The sequence below is a fragment of the Eretmochelys imbricata genome, chromosome 9 (assembly GCF_965152235.1).
Source record: "Eretmochelys imbricata isolate rEreImb1 chromosome 9, rEreImb1.hap1, whole genome shotgun sequence".
Taxonomy (NCBI): domain Eukaryota; kingdom Metazoa; phylum Chordata; order Testudines; family Cheloniidae; genus Eretmochelys; species Eretmochelys imbricata.
This window is the reverse complement of record NC_135580.1, coordinates 26,514,581-26,528,847: the sequence shown is the minus strand read 5'-3', so window position 1 is coordinate 26,528,847 and position 14,267 is coordinate 26,514,581.

Genomic DNA, 14,267 nt, shown 5'->3' with positions numbered 1-14,267 from the left:
AAATTCATTTTCTGAGTTCCTGACTATAGATTCATAGATTTTAAAGCCAGAAAATACTGTTTTGATCATCTGATCTAACTTTCTGCCTAACACAGGCCTGAGAGCCTTACCCAATAAGTTCTGCAAAAAGCGCATAACGTCTGGTGGAGCTATAGCATATATTTAAGAAAGATATCTTGTCTAGATCTAAAGATTCCTGTGAGGGGGAATCCCTAATTTAGTAGTTCCAATAGTTAATTACCCTAATGGTTCAAAATGTGCACCTTATTTTTGTACACCTTATTTACACCTTATTTGTGCAGCTTCAGTTCACAGGCGCTTCATAAAAGCAAAATATTAAAAGTAGATTATTTCCCTAAAGAAGGTTATTTCTGCTTCTGAGAACTTATATTTATATAGGGAGGCAAAGTACTAAATTGTTGAGGGTTTTGTCCATTCAGTGTTGTATATATTGGAGACATGAAGCCATATCATGCCAATCATTTTTGAGTAGCATTCCCCATGGGAAATTCTACTTAAAAATTGATGGTATTATACAGCACTGGTGCCCCCAAGGAAAATACCAACAATGTCTTGCCAGTTACCCACGTGAGGGCAAACCCTAACTGTACCTCTGCAGAACCTTCCAAGCACTCATTTTTAAATAATTTGGTTTGTTTTTTTAATTATGTGAATTTTTGGCACCTGGGAACGAGAGCTAATAGGACTGACTACAGTCAAGCAGAATTTTGCCATTGCCTGTGGAATTATCTGCCCACTTAGCTCAGCTACTACACCTCCATCTTAACTGCAGAAACCCTCATCCAAATCTGGTCATGTATCAGTTTGAGATGTGGTCTGGCTGTTGTCCAACAGGGCTCCATCTTGCAAACAGATTCACAAACAGAGATTTCCACTATCCACCGGACCCATTCTATTTGTCAGTTGCTCAACCCTGTGCTATGCAGTGTTGTGGTCATGTTGGTCCCAGGATATCAGAGACACAGATTGGGTGAGGTTTATCTTTTACTGGACCAACTTCTGTTGGTAAGAAAGATAAGCTTTTGAGCTTACACAATCAGCAGACATGTAGAAGAGCTCTCTGTAAGCTCAAAAGCTTCTCTCTCTCTCCAGCAGTAGTTGGTCCAATAAAAGATAGGACCTCACCCACCTTGTCTCACATGTGCTGACATTTGAACCTATGTGAAAGGGGAGTTAATTTACCAACTATGTTGCTTAGCTCTGTTCTAAACCTCCTGTTTACTCAATGCCTAAGTTTGGAAGTCGCAGCTAAAGGCAAGAGATTCAAAAATTCTAAGGCCAGAAGGTACCATTGTGATCATCTAGTCTGACCTCCTGTATAACACAGACCATAGACCTTCCCTGAATTAATTCCTGTTTAAACTAGGGTAGATCTCTTAGAAAAACACCTCCTGCTAATTTTAAAAAGTCACCATTGATGGAGAATCCCCCACAACCCTTGGTCTGTTATTCCAGTGGTTAATTCTCCTCACTGTTTAAAAATGTGTGCCTTATTTCTAGTCTGAATTTATCTAACTTCAGCTGCCAGCCGTTGGATCTTATTTTACCTTTATCTGCAGGATTGAAAAGCCCATTATCAAATTTCTGGTTCCCCTATAGGTACTTATGAAGTGCGGTCAAGTAAACACCCCTTAAGCTGGTCTTTGTTAAGCTAAATAAAGTTCCTTGAGTCTATCACTATAAGGCTTGTTTTCCAATCCCTTAATTGGTTTTGTAGCTCTTCTCTGAACGCACTCCAATCAATCAACATACATTTTGAATTGTGAACACTAGAACTAGACATTCCAGCAGCAGTTGCACCCATGCCAAATACAGAGGTAGTATAACCTTCCTACTTTTACTGAAATTCCCGTTTAAACGTCTATGGATGGCATTAGTCCTTTTGGCCACAGCATCATACTGGGAGCTTACATTCATCTAATTATCCTTCGGCATATGAGGTGGCCCATGGGTACTACTTCATCATTAGTGAGGAACAGGTTACCTTCAGCTGAGCTTCACTGCAGGTGTTCAGGGCAAGAGCTATCAGAGTGGTTAAGGCAAGGAGAGTATGGGTTCACACCTTGGTTCATAGGACTGGCTTGAGTCCCATGGTGGGGGAGTTTTCTGTTTACGTTCTATTTGTGTTAACTGATTATATTCTCTTGATCCCTGGAGGAAAAGACTTGATGCTCTGTGACTTGTTTTGACCCTGCCAAGTCAGCCCACCAGCTGACAATGCTGATTTCCAGTGAGTGCCGCAGGAGGGCCAGTCAGAGAATGTTTAACCGGTTCAAATACAAACTACTTATACCCGTAACTCTAACAGGATGGCCATTTAAGACCCAGGTGGCTTGGGGCCAGTCAGCCCTCCTTAATTAGCCCTTCCCTGCTATGTCTCTGTAGGTTTTGGGACTTAAAAGGAGGAAAAGGCATCAGGCATGGAAATCCCTGGGCAAAGCTACCAGTGAAGAGGGAGAGGAAGCAAGCAAGCAAGCAAGCAAGTTAGTTATGCTGGCTGAGGAAAGCTGTTGTAGGGACTTTCCTGTAGCTAGAGAAGAAGTCCTAAAGATTAACAGCTGAGGGGCTGGCCTCCAGAGGAAGGTACTGCTCTGTAAGCAGAGTGGGGAAAAGACTGCACAGCTGAGTTGGGGTGAAGTACCTACAGAGGGTAACTTTGGAGCCTGAGTTGGAAGAGGAGCCCAGGTGGGGCAGAATCCCCTGACTGGGGAGGGATGTGGACAGACTGACTGAGGCAGAGGAAAGCCTTGCAGTTGAGAGATGTTGGGAGGAGAGTAGACAGGCTGCTCTGTTGTGAGGTAATAAGCTGGGCTCTAGCTTGGAAATGACAGGGCTGTGTCCTACCAGAAACCCTGGATAGGAGGGTCAAGCTGATGAGGAGATTGAGTTGATTGGAGCCTGGAAGGTGGCAGCTAGATAATGAGACCAGGTGTTGCCACTGGGAGCCTGTGTAAAGTAGGGGGCTGAAGGCTGAGCCCAGTGGAGCAGGAGACTCTTGTTCTGATGTTGTATTGGAGTGGGGACTAAAGGACTCTGTCCCCTTGGAAGGGGTTGAACACTTTAAAATGTCTCAGCCAGACAGCATCTGGAGTAAGCCAAAGATGGTTGTGGGAAAACTGAGATAGTGCTGCAACCCTGTTTTGCTGGGAGTATTTGCAATGAGTGTGGTTGGGCAGAATGTAATTATCTAGTAACTCTAGAAGCTGGGGCCCTGGTTCTTAGCTCTGCTCTGCCAGTCTTATACTGAGGCAAATGCAGTTACCTGGCAGGGCCTAATGCTGTTTTTACACAACTGTAATGCCTTTATGTTCAGTAGAGGTTACACCACCCTAAATGAGATCAGAATTGGGTCCATGGGGCTTCTGTAGATTGTGCTCTTTTACTGGAATCAAATGTATATAGCAAACTATACTCATTACTTTTATTATAAGGACAGGTTTCAGAGTAACAGCCATGTTAGTCTGTATTCAAAAAAAGAAAAGGAGTACTTGTGGCACCTTAGAGACTAACCAATTTGAGCATAAGCTTTCTTGAGCTACAGCTCACTTCATCGGATGCATACTGTGGAAATAGGTTACCTTGCATAATGACTTAGCCATTTCCCCTTGTTTTTTCCTACCCTCCCCCCCAGACATTCTTGTTAAACCCTGGATTTGTGCTGGAAATGGCCCACCTTGATTATCATACACATTGTAAGGAGAGTGATCACTTTAGATAAGCTATTACCAGCAGGAGAATGGGGTGGGGGGAGAGAAAATCTTTTGTAGTGGTAAACACCCATTTTTTTCATGCTTTGTGTGTATAAAAAGATCTTCTATACTTTCCACAGTATGCATCTGATGAAGTGAGCTGTAGCTCACGAAAGCTTATGCTCAAATTGGTTAGTCTCTAAGGTGCCACAAGTACTCCTTTTCTTTTTCTTATAATGAGCACTTTACAAACAATGCATGTTCAAAGCGCTATGCAGACATTAAGGGACAAAATCTGCTCTCAGCAGCAGTAAATTTCATATATGCCATAACACTGTCCCTATCTTTATAGCTAGGATTGACTGAATAGCTATTGATTGACTGAATTATTGGATGTGAGGAAAAGAAGTGCTCGGAAGATAAAAGTAAGTGCAATATATTATTTATTTGAAGTGCAAGAGAACCTTGGAGCCCCAATCATGGACCATGACCTCATTACATTCTAGTCATTCATATTTTACAACTGTTCTATGTGTTATGCAAATCTGGAGAAAAAGGACTAAACCAAAGAGGGAAGATAACCAAGGTGTAGGACACAAGGGGAGGGTGATACTCTGACTACAACATGTCCGACAGAAGAAGTGCTAAGTGGAGCCAGGAAATTGTTGGCCTATAGCAATTCTGAATACAACTGCCTGTAGCGCACACTCTCCAGACCCATATGCATTGCCCTTCCATAGTTTTCATTTGCTCGTTATTTTTAGTTGTTTGTTTGACAGGTATCATGTTTATAGCGTTTCCCCTCTCTCTCTTATATGCTGCTCTGTGAAGAGTTGCCATGTCACTCAGTCAACTGTACTGGTGTTCCATCGCAGGAGGTGCATTTCCAGTATGGTAGGTTTCAGAGTAGCAGCCATGTTAGTCTGTATCCATAAAAAGAAAAAGGAGGACTTGGGGCACCTTAGAGACTAACAAATTCATTAGAGCACAAGCTTTCGTGAGGTGAGCTATAGCTCACAAAAGCTTGTGCTCTAATGAATTTGTTAGTCTCTAAGGTGCCCCAAGTCCTCCTTTTTCTTTTTCCAGTATGGTAGTGCCTGATTTGGTCGCTTGAAAGAATGAGGGTTCCTGTGAGCTTCAGGTTGGCAGGCCGTAGATATAAATACATCTGGCTGGAACAAAAGGTAAGTCCTCACTTTAATTCTGAAGAGTACCAAAGGGTCCTGATTTTTGGACAGCTCCATCACAGATGTAACCCTATCTAAAAATTTTAGAGAGGGCTCAGAAGTAAGCATGGGAGCTAGAATTCCTTCTACAGTCACACTGAGGGAAACGGGATAGGAAAAAGTTGTTCAGGGGCTGGAAGGCAGGGAAGGTTATGTACCCATCTTGTGTGCCAGTTGTTTGGTTGTATCAGTATGAGTTCCATAATATACGTGGAAGGATGTTGGGGATCCTCCATGGCCACAACACTTAAACATCTCTACTTTGGACATACAGACTAGAGAGAATTTTTTGGTGAATCAGACACACAGAGGCCTTCTTTGTATTGTCACCCCCCTGCCAAGTGGTAGCCAATTTCATTGCCTGGCAGGTCAGTTTCTCGAAGAAGAAATCTGTCTTAGCAGCAGGGTGTTTTCCTAGTGTAACTTGCTTTGTTTACAGTGAGAGCAGTAGACACCTGAAACAGCAGTGGTCAAACATCTAGGAAATTCCTCCTGGGAATTCTAGCCAAAACACCAGTGCCTGGTTTTCCCCCTCTGCTCTAGGTACTGACTGTAGTTTGAGAGGTCACATCACAAACCCTTCTGCTGTTTGCAACAAACCCCCATAAAGAAATTGTCTTAGAAAATGAACAACAATACAGCATGTCTTTGAAGACTGAATAGTGCTCAAATGCTAAGAAAAAGAACTTGTAAAACTCTGTGGAACATTGCCACCTGGTGACTTCTGTCATAATAATAATATGCCCACTGCTTTCCCATAGCTGTGTGGTTAAGAGGCCGGGAGATTCCTAAATCCTGATTCCATTTATACTGAAATGCGTCTATACTTATCCCCCTACACCTGTGACCTTTATTGAGGTAGGAACATACTGATGCAGGCCTGACATGCTGTCCAATTTTAGCAAGCCTGGGGATTCCAGGACTGCTATTGCAAAACACGACCAAGGTGATTGACTAATAAAGGTCTAACTTGTAGGTATAGCTAAAATCCATCTTTTTTTTTTTTTTTTGAGGGTGGGGTGGAGCATACAACTTGCTACAGCACATCAAACGTTTAAAAAAAAATCCAGACTAAGCATGAATCAAGGCCAAATTTTTGATCGTTAGAATTAACAACATTTAACAAATAAATAAAACCAACAGATTTTGCTCCTCTTTGCTGTTCTGAGGCTTTAAGAAATGAAGAACTGAAATCCCTTTTGTAAAATGGTACTCTACAAATATGGATTACTGCAAAACTGCTGTCTGCTAAGCACCGCTTTCCTTTCCAGTTTGAGGTGTTCATTCTCTCCAATATGAACACTGACGGGGACAGTACTACAGAGAACGACAGGTGTTGAAATAGAAAAATATTTGCCATATGCAGCAAACAAGTAATCGCAATCTTACCCTTTGTTCTGCAGACTTCTAAATGGAGCTCTGATTTGTCCAATCTTTAAGATGGCTTATGGAGATGAGAGAATGTTTAAATACAGGGAAATCACTTGAGCACAACCATGATGGGATTGCTTTTAATCGGACACTTCTTTTTAATTTTGTAGTAATCAGAAAATAATTACCTATAGATGATACCGTCAAGGTTCCTCCCCCACTCTGAACTCTAGGGTACAGATGTGGGGACCTGCCTGAAAAACCTCCTAAGCTTATCTTTACCAGCTTAGGTCAAAACTTCCCCAAGGTACAAAATATTCCACCTGTTGTCCTTGGATTGGCCGCTACCACCACCAAACTAATACTGGTTACTGGGGAAGAGCTGTTTGGACGCGTCTTTCCCCCCAAAATACTTCCCAAAACCTTGTACCCCACTTCCTGGACAAGGTTTGGTAAAAAGCCTCACCAATTTGCCTAGGTGACTACAGACCCTTGGATCTTAAGAACAATGAACAATCCTCCCAACACTTGCACCCCCCCTTTCCTGGGAAATGTTGGATAAAAAGCCTCACCAATTTGCATAGGTGACCACAGACCCAAACCCTTGGATCTGAGAACAATGAAAAAGCATTCAGTTTCTTACAAGAAGACTTTTAATAAAAATAGAAGTAAATAGAAATAAAGAAATCCCCCCTGTAAAATCAGGATGGTAGATATCTTACAGGGTAATAAGATTCAAAAACATAGAGAACCCCTCTAGGCAAAACCTTAAGTTACAAAAAAGATACACAGACAGAAATAGTTATTCTATTCAGCACAATTCTTTTCTCAGCCATTTAAAGAAATCATAATCTAACACATACCTAGCTAGATTACTTACTAAAAGTTCTAAGACTCCATTCCTGGTCTATCCCCAGCAGAAAACAGCATATAGACAGACACACAGACCCTTTGTTTCTCTCCCTCCTCCCAGTTTTTGAAAGTATCTTGTCTCCTCATTGGTCATTTTGGTCAGGTGCCAGCGAGGTTACCTTTAGCTTCTTAACCCTTTACAGGTGAGAGGAGCTTTCCCCTGGTCAGGAGGGATTTCAAAGGGGTTTACCCATGATGGGATTGCTTTTAATCGGACACTTTTTTTAATTTTGTAGTAATCAGAAAATAATTACCTGTAGATGATACCGATACCTATAAATGATAAACAGTGTTTGTTAAATATTTTTAAGGACTTGTAAAGTTCATAAAGCTGCAACATGCTTTAAAAAAAAAAAAAAAACCTCCTGTTTTTGTCTCTGTTGCTAAAGTAGCTCTGACCAGCATAGCATTCCAGTAGATGTCAGTGTTGGTATTTGGTGAGCCCTGGGAATCTGTCCAAGCCCAGTGCCATGCTAAACAGATGGACAGTGTAAGCAGTTCTTAGAGCATCGCCAAATGGCAAGGGTATTTGGGGAAACTTTGGCTTGTTGAGGGACTTCTGGAATGCATGCTACCTTGCTAGATTGTGCTTGTGTTTTAAACATTAAAACATCATGTGAATATATTATAGACTCCTCTTAAATCCTGATGGTGTGTCCTTGCTATCTGAGGGGGTATCAACATAAATGCGTGGGTTGTTTTTGTTTTTTTTTTTATTTATTCTGCCTCATCTCTAACACACATACTGAATTTCTGCCCAGGATGTAATGAAGAGAGAACTTTGAGCCTCTTAATGACTTGAAAGGTTTTAATGACAGTCTTATGCTGCTGCTCTAAACAAAGATCACAAGTCATGGATGTGAGTTAAGGAACAGTGTCAAAATCAGAAAAGCACCAGTCCCTGTAAGACAGGAGCAGTTTGACAATGGTAATACTAAAACATTTGTTTGGCTCTCTTGGACCATACTGTATATTGATGTAGATGTGAATGCATTTGGGTCAGGAGTCTGTGCTTAAGAGTTCTGCTTGGCCTTGTCTTTCAACTACTTTGAGATTTATAGTGTACTTCACTGTTCATGGCATTATTGATCCTACAGTATGCTACAAGACTATTTTCAGGGCTGTTATTGTGACAATAGGTAGCTCTTCAGTGATAAAAATGTTGGCACAAGCCTCTTAGCTGGGGCACCACCAAGGATAAGATTGTTGTGGGAGCGGGCAGGGGAATAAGAGTGCAAGAAATGTACCATTTGAAAATAAGAATTGTAGTACAAATTAAGAGCTAGATTCAAGGTCCCACTGGGGTTCGCAAAATCCCTGCTCAGCTGCCCTTGAAACCTGTAGGCACCTGCAATTGCTCAGTGCTTAAACTTTTACTGCAAAAGTTTTCCTAGGCACCTATGTTTTGGCCGCTGATCATGTGCGCCACAGCCCCACAGTAGGAGTCTGGACTCCTCATCCCCAGTGCAATGCACAAACTGGAGGAAGATAAGTGTTCCTCACGTAACTACTGCAGAGACCGATCAAGTAAGCAGGCTCAGACCTCACCTACTGTTTTGGGCCCCTATAGGTGGGCCTACCGAAAAGGGCCAGGTGGGAGGATCACTCCTTCACAACTTTTAACCCAGTAGTTAGGATACTCAGATGGGTTGCAGGAGACTCCCAGTTCAAGTCCCCTCCCTCCTAGAGCGAGGGAAGGGATTTGAACAGGGACTTCTACCTCTCAGCAGCTGAGTGCTCTAACCACTGGGCTCTGAGATCTTCTGATGTGGAGCTCCTTCAATCTCCCCTGGTGCACTGTAGATAAATAACAAAAGAATCATAGGGCCAGAAGGAGAGAACAAGCATGGGTGACTTTGTATCCTGGTGATCAGAACATTCACCTGGGATGTGGGAGACCAAGAATCCAGTCCCCCTGCACCAATCTTTTATTATTGTATTATCCCCAGTGGAACAACTTCAACAGGAGAACCAAAGGGAGCCCCACATCAGCATATCCCATAGCTCAGTAAGTAGGTCATTCACCTTGGAGGTGGCAGATCCCAGGTCAAATCCCTCCTTCCGTTCGGGGCAAAGGGGACTTGAACTGGAAGTCCCACATATCCCAGGTATGTACCCTAACTGATTTTGGCCACGTGCTGATGAACACTGATCCATGGACCCTCCCCCCCCCCCCCGACCTATTTGGAGGAGGAATTCATTGTTTCAAATGAGAGAAGTTACTTGGTTTTGAAATAATAAGAATCCAAACATAATGGGCTGAGATCTTCAGATAACGTAAATCAGTGTCACTCCAGTGACCTTTGCGGAACTACCCTGATTCTCGGTAGCTGAGAATCTGGCCTTAAAAGCCAAATTCTGCTCTCCTTTGCACCAACATTAATTCAAAATCACACTCTAGTGGTTAGTGGAGCCACTTCGGATTTATACCAGTTACTAAGAACACAATTTGTCTCTATGTATTCACTTTTTTCCTTCCTGGCTGATTACTGTGATCTGACAGTTCTGGCATTACTGGGATTAATACCTTAATCTTCTGACTTTCTGTAAAATAGCTCTGTGTAAATAAACTAGACTCCTTGTTCTCCACAAACAATACACAGCCTAGGTAGTGTCAGTGCAAACTTACCCACATTGTCCTGCAGTTGTGCCTCAACCCAGACCTAGGGGAAACCACTTCCCTGTTTGCGCACGTGCTGTTCTGCGGGGTTAGGCACATTGGACACCTTTATCTTTCAAGCATTGTAACTGCTGTGAGTGGAGGGTCTGAGTCACTGTCTCTCATTCTTCTACCACTCTCCCCTCTTTGAGGGTTACGCCCAGCTGGGGTGCAGGTGACAAGCAGTCTCTTGTGGATACGAGGCTTGAACTCTCCCTGCGATTAAATGTAAATTTCTTATTCACACCTTCCCCCTGCTGGAGAATGGCCACGTAAGCAAGTGATAGCCCTTTAACACCTGGCTGGGGCCAGTGTCTTTGTCTCTGAAAAAAATGGCTTGTGGGTGTTACCCAGAATTACAGCATATTTCAATAACAGTCTTAGAGTAGAATCTCATAACTTCATAGATAGTGTTGCTACACACATTTCAAAAGAATAATGATATTCAGCAGATTATAGCTTTTCAAATGATACCTCAGAAGGCATAATTGTACAAAATTTATCATAGGCTTGTAAAAGTTGTGAACATAATATTCTAGACGGTCACAGGGTGGCACTATGATACACTGAGGATGACCTCAGTTAAACAGACTATTTTCATCTCTATTAGCTATTGGTGTGACTCTTCCATCCCTCCCCTAGATGATGGAGCTGGATACTTGTCGTGTGTGTGTATATATACATATATAGTCAGTTGTGCTATGTTACAAACTGTTGTAATCTGGGCCAGTCAGTCATTTATGTGTGTGTGGCGGGGGGGGGGGGGGTGAGAGAGAGACTGTTTGCCATTTAAGCCAACAATAGTAGAAAAAGTACTATGTAATTTTGGACACCAGAGTACAAGCAATTAAAATTTAGCATGCTGTACTGTTGCCAGCTGTTCAGTACTGATCTAAGGCTACTGAAAACTTGTCCACTGATTTATACACTTTCAATCATAGGATGGAAGGGAAATCAAACATGAACTGCACACTTTTTGTTAACAAGTCCTGTCCATCTTTCAGCAACAATAGAAGGAAAAAGCTGTTGTAGGCCAGAAAATGCTGTCTGAAACTTAAATCTTGATGGAGACTGAGTGGTCTGTTTGGGTACGTGGTCTCTGCAACTTCTTGGCATTGCAGAAGTAGATTGTCAGTATGCTCCAATACATGTTTATGCTGTATCCTCCATGTATTGTCTAATAACCTCTACCTCACTTGACCTCCTAGGTTTAGCAAATACTTTAAAAAAAAAAAAAAATCCAACTCCCATGCAACTTGGAGACCTTTCCATTTACTTCGGTCAGAGTTGGATCAGGTCAAATGAATATATGGCACCAAAGAGGCACACAGGATCATTGAAGTTTGATTTCCAAAACAATTATAAATTCTATCAATCCAAGTGTGACTGCCACCCTGTCTGCTCATCTTGAGTCCACATGTATTATTCAATAATGCTTATTTATGACACTGGCTTAGAAATCTCAAGTTAACTGGGAATTTAGCAGATAGTGATTCCCACCTTTTCTTAATAAGAGTAATGGTACAAGTCTCATATTTATTCTACTTTTTATGTAGCCCACCTCATAATAGCAATTCACAACTCTCCCAGTGTATTGGCAAATCTCTTTCTTCCTGGCATCTGGGTTCTCATCCTTGTCAGTAGCAAGATTATAGTTCAGACCCAGATGGCTAAAAGGCAGTATACACATAGCAGATTACCATAACATGCAGCAGAAGATAGACTATAAATAACAGTAAGTATGTCCCAAATAAAAGGGGTTATGATAAAAAGTATGTTAATCATAGAATCATAGAATGTAATGTATAATAATGTAAGCACCAGAGTCAGAAGATTTACAGGGATGGAGCGCTCTGCTCCCTCTAAAGGGGAGAAGAAGAAGAAAAGCCAGCTCTGGCCAATTCCTTTTCCATGAATTATAATATTGCTCACCCACAATTCTACCAACTGAGTTTTGTTGCTCAGTTTGAAATTTTCTTTCTCTTTTAGATAAGAGTATTATTACTGCACTCATGAAAGGGAATAGGAGTTGTACAGGCTATGCTCTGGAGTGAGAGGGTCACCCTGACTGAATGGATCGTGAACTTTGGCTTGGCAACAAAATCCAAGTTCTCCTGAAAGAGAAGGAGAAAGGGCTCTGGGCTAGAGATGAGGGTTTTAACCCAAGGAGGGGGCATTCTGTGCAAAGATTCTGTTTTTTGCCTTGGGATCTCCGCCTTGCGATTCTGTGCCAGACTCAATCAGTAGCAAAATCCCTGGTGCAGCGTGAAGTGATACTGGCTGTTATCAGAGATGTCAAGTCATGTTTTGACTATTATGTTACTATAAAGATATTGTTTAGTGTTTTATTAAAAAAAAAAAAAACCTAAGAGCCGCTACTACTTTACATGCCTTTGATCTAGAAAATAAGATATTCCAATCTGCAGTAAGTTAACTTTTTCAGCATTTGCATTTCATGGGTAACTTTGAACATATTTATTTTTCAATCTGAATTGGAATGATAGCAAACTTCAAAATGTCCACATTTCCCCAGGAAAATAAATTCCATATTTTAACCTGCTCTGTTTTTAGCCAGCAAAGAGGACTATGCTTAAAAACTCTCATGCTGCTCTAACTTTAGCACCATCTAGCTAACTCCCACAGTAACTCATTCCGTCTAGGCAGATGTAGGCCAGGAGAAGAGGCAGAACTGACTTTGGGTTTGGAGGATGGGATTGACTGGAGGTTGTGGGGAGGGGAGATGTGGGGATAAGCATGTCTACAGCAGGGGCCAATAAACATTTGAGAGTAGGCAACACTGTTCACGATTTTTTGGGACATCTGACTCATGATTTTTGGTGGCTAGTATTACTGTAAATATAACGTTCTAAGCAGTACTTTGATAATTACCGTCATACACTCTTCAGTCCATTCTACATAACCCATCTGTCCATAAATATGAACACTGGCAATAATTTATTGCTTAAATCAAATTATTTTTAATTAGAAAACAGACCCTTCATTCTCAAAGTATCTCCTGACTGGGGAGGGAGAGGTTTAAGTGGCGTGTGCTTGGGATGTGTGTGTGTGTGTTGTTGTTTTTTTTTTTTTAGGGTCAGAAGGGCCACCGTGATCATCTAGTCTGATCTCCTGCACAACAGAGGCCATAGACCTTCCTTGAAATAAATTCCTGTCTGAACTTACACTTACAAGCCCTGATTCCCCAGGGCTGCTGAATCTGTCAGGTATATTATTCTGTTTCATTGTGACTGCAGTGGAACGCCACAAGAATGCAGCAGCCCAGATTCGGGAGTGCAGGAAAGCACAGAAGCAGCTAAAACATTTGATAGGGGGCACATAGCACCTCAGGGGATTAGTAATTGGATATGGAGTCTTTCACTTCTAGGTCACTCATATCCAGCTCAGGAAAACAGGAGCCAAAGCCAGTACCATCCAACAGCTGTTCAGTGGCTTGTCAGCTGATGGTTTCTGTCTATTTCCCAATGGACAGACATCCACATCACAAAAGCTACCATTACAAATAGTACTAATTGGCACTCGCACTGATACTCAGTAGAAAGAAGAGAGAGCACAAACTAAATTTATGTACAACAGCACAATCAAATAAGTAAAGACAGCTGAACAAAGAGGTACAGTCTGTGGGCCTTTTTTTTAAAGGAGCAGGGGTACAAACTCAGACTTGGTGCAAATTCCGTCACTTCAAAGGGGCTTAGACCATGCTTCTCTCTTCACTATTTATTTCTTGTTAGCTAGCTTAGGCAGCTCTTGAGTCAAAGCACTGGCTTTTGTAAATCTCAATCTTTGGCACTCAAGTCTCCCCCTGCATTGTGTAGGGAGACAGGGTGCCTAACACAGAGTTATGAATTCCACCATGGCGCTGAGCAGTTAGGCACTGCGGTCCCCCTTGTGAATTCCACTCTCAATGTTTGTTTCCCTCTTTCCTTCTCTCCTTCCAGTTCTCTTCTTTCTTCTGCTATATTCTATCCTTCCCTCACTCTTCAAATTTCCTCCTTCTCTTTGGCCTAAACCCTAATAATTGTCCCCTCTTGATTAACTCATTCTCTTTTCCATGGTCCCACCTTTCATCTCCTATCCACACACATGCTCCTCTTCCTAAAAATCTCTTCAGTAACAACCTGACTGCCTAAAATTCCAACCATACACAACCTCACATCCCTGCAACTTCTCATTCATAAGCTCAACTAAATAGAGGGTTGTCACGCTCAAACCCAGCTACAATGGAGCAATACTAGGCACTGGTTTGGACCGCAGCAGTGGGATTATCTTTCTCCAAGTGTAACTATAACTATTCCAGTTAAGCCATGCTTCTGTAAATACTCCATGGATCCCAATAGTTCTGTCCGACACCAGTTTCTTTACATGTGTATT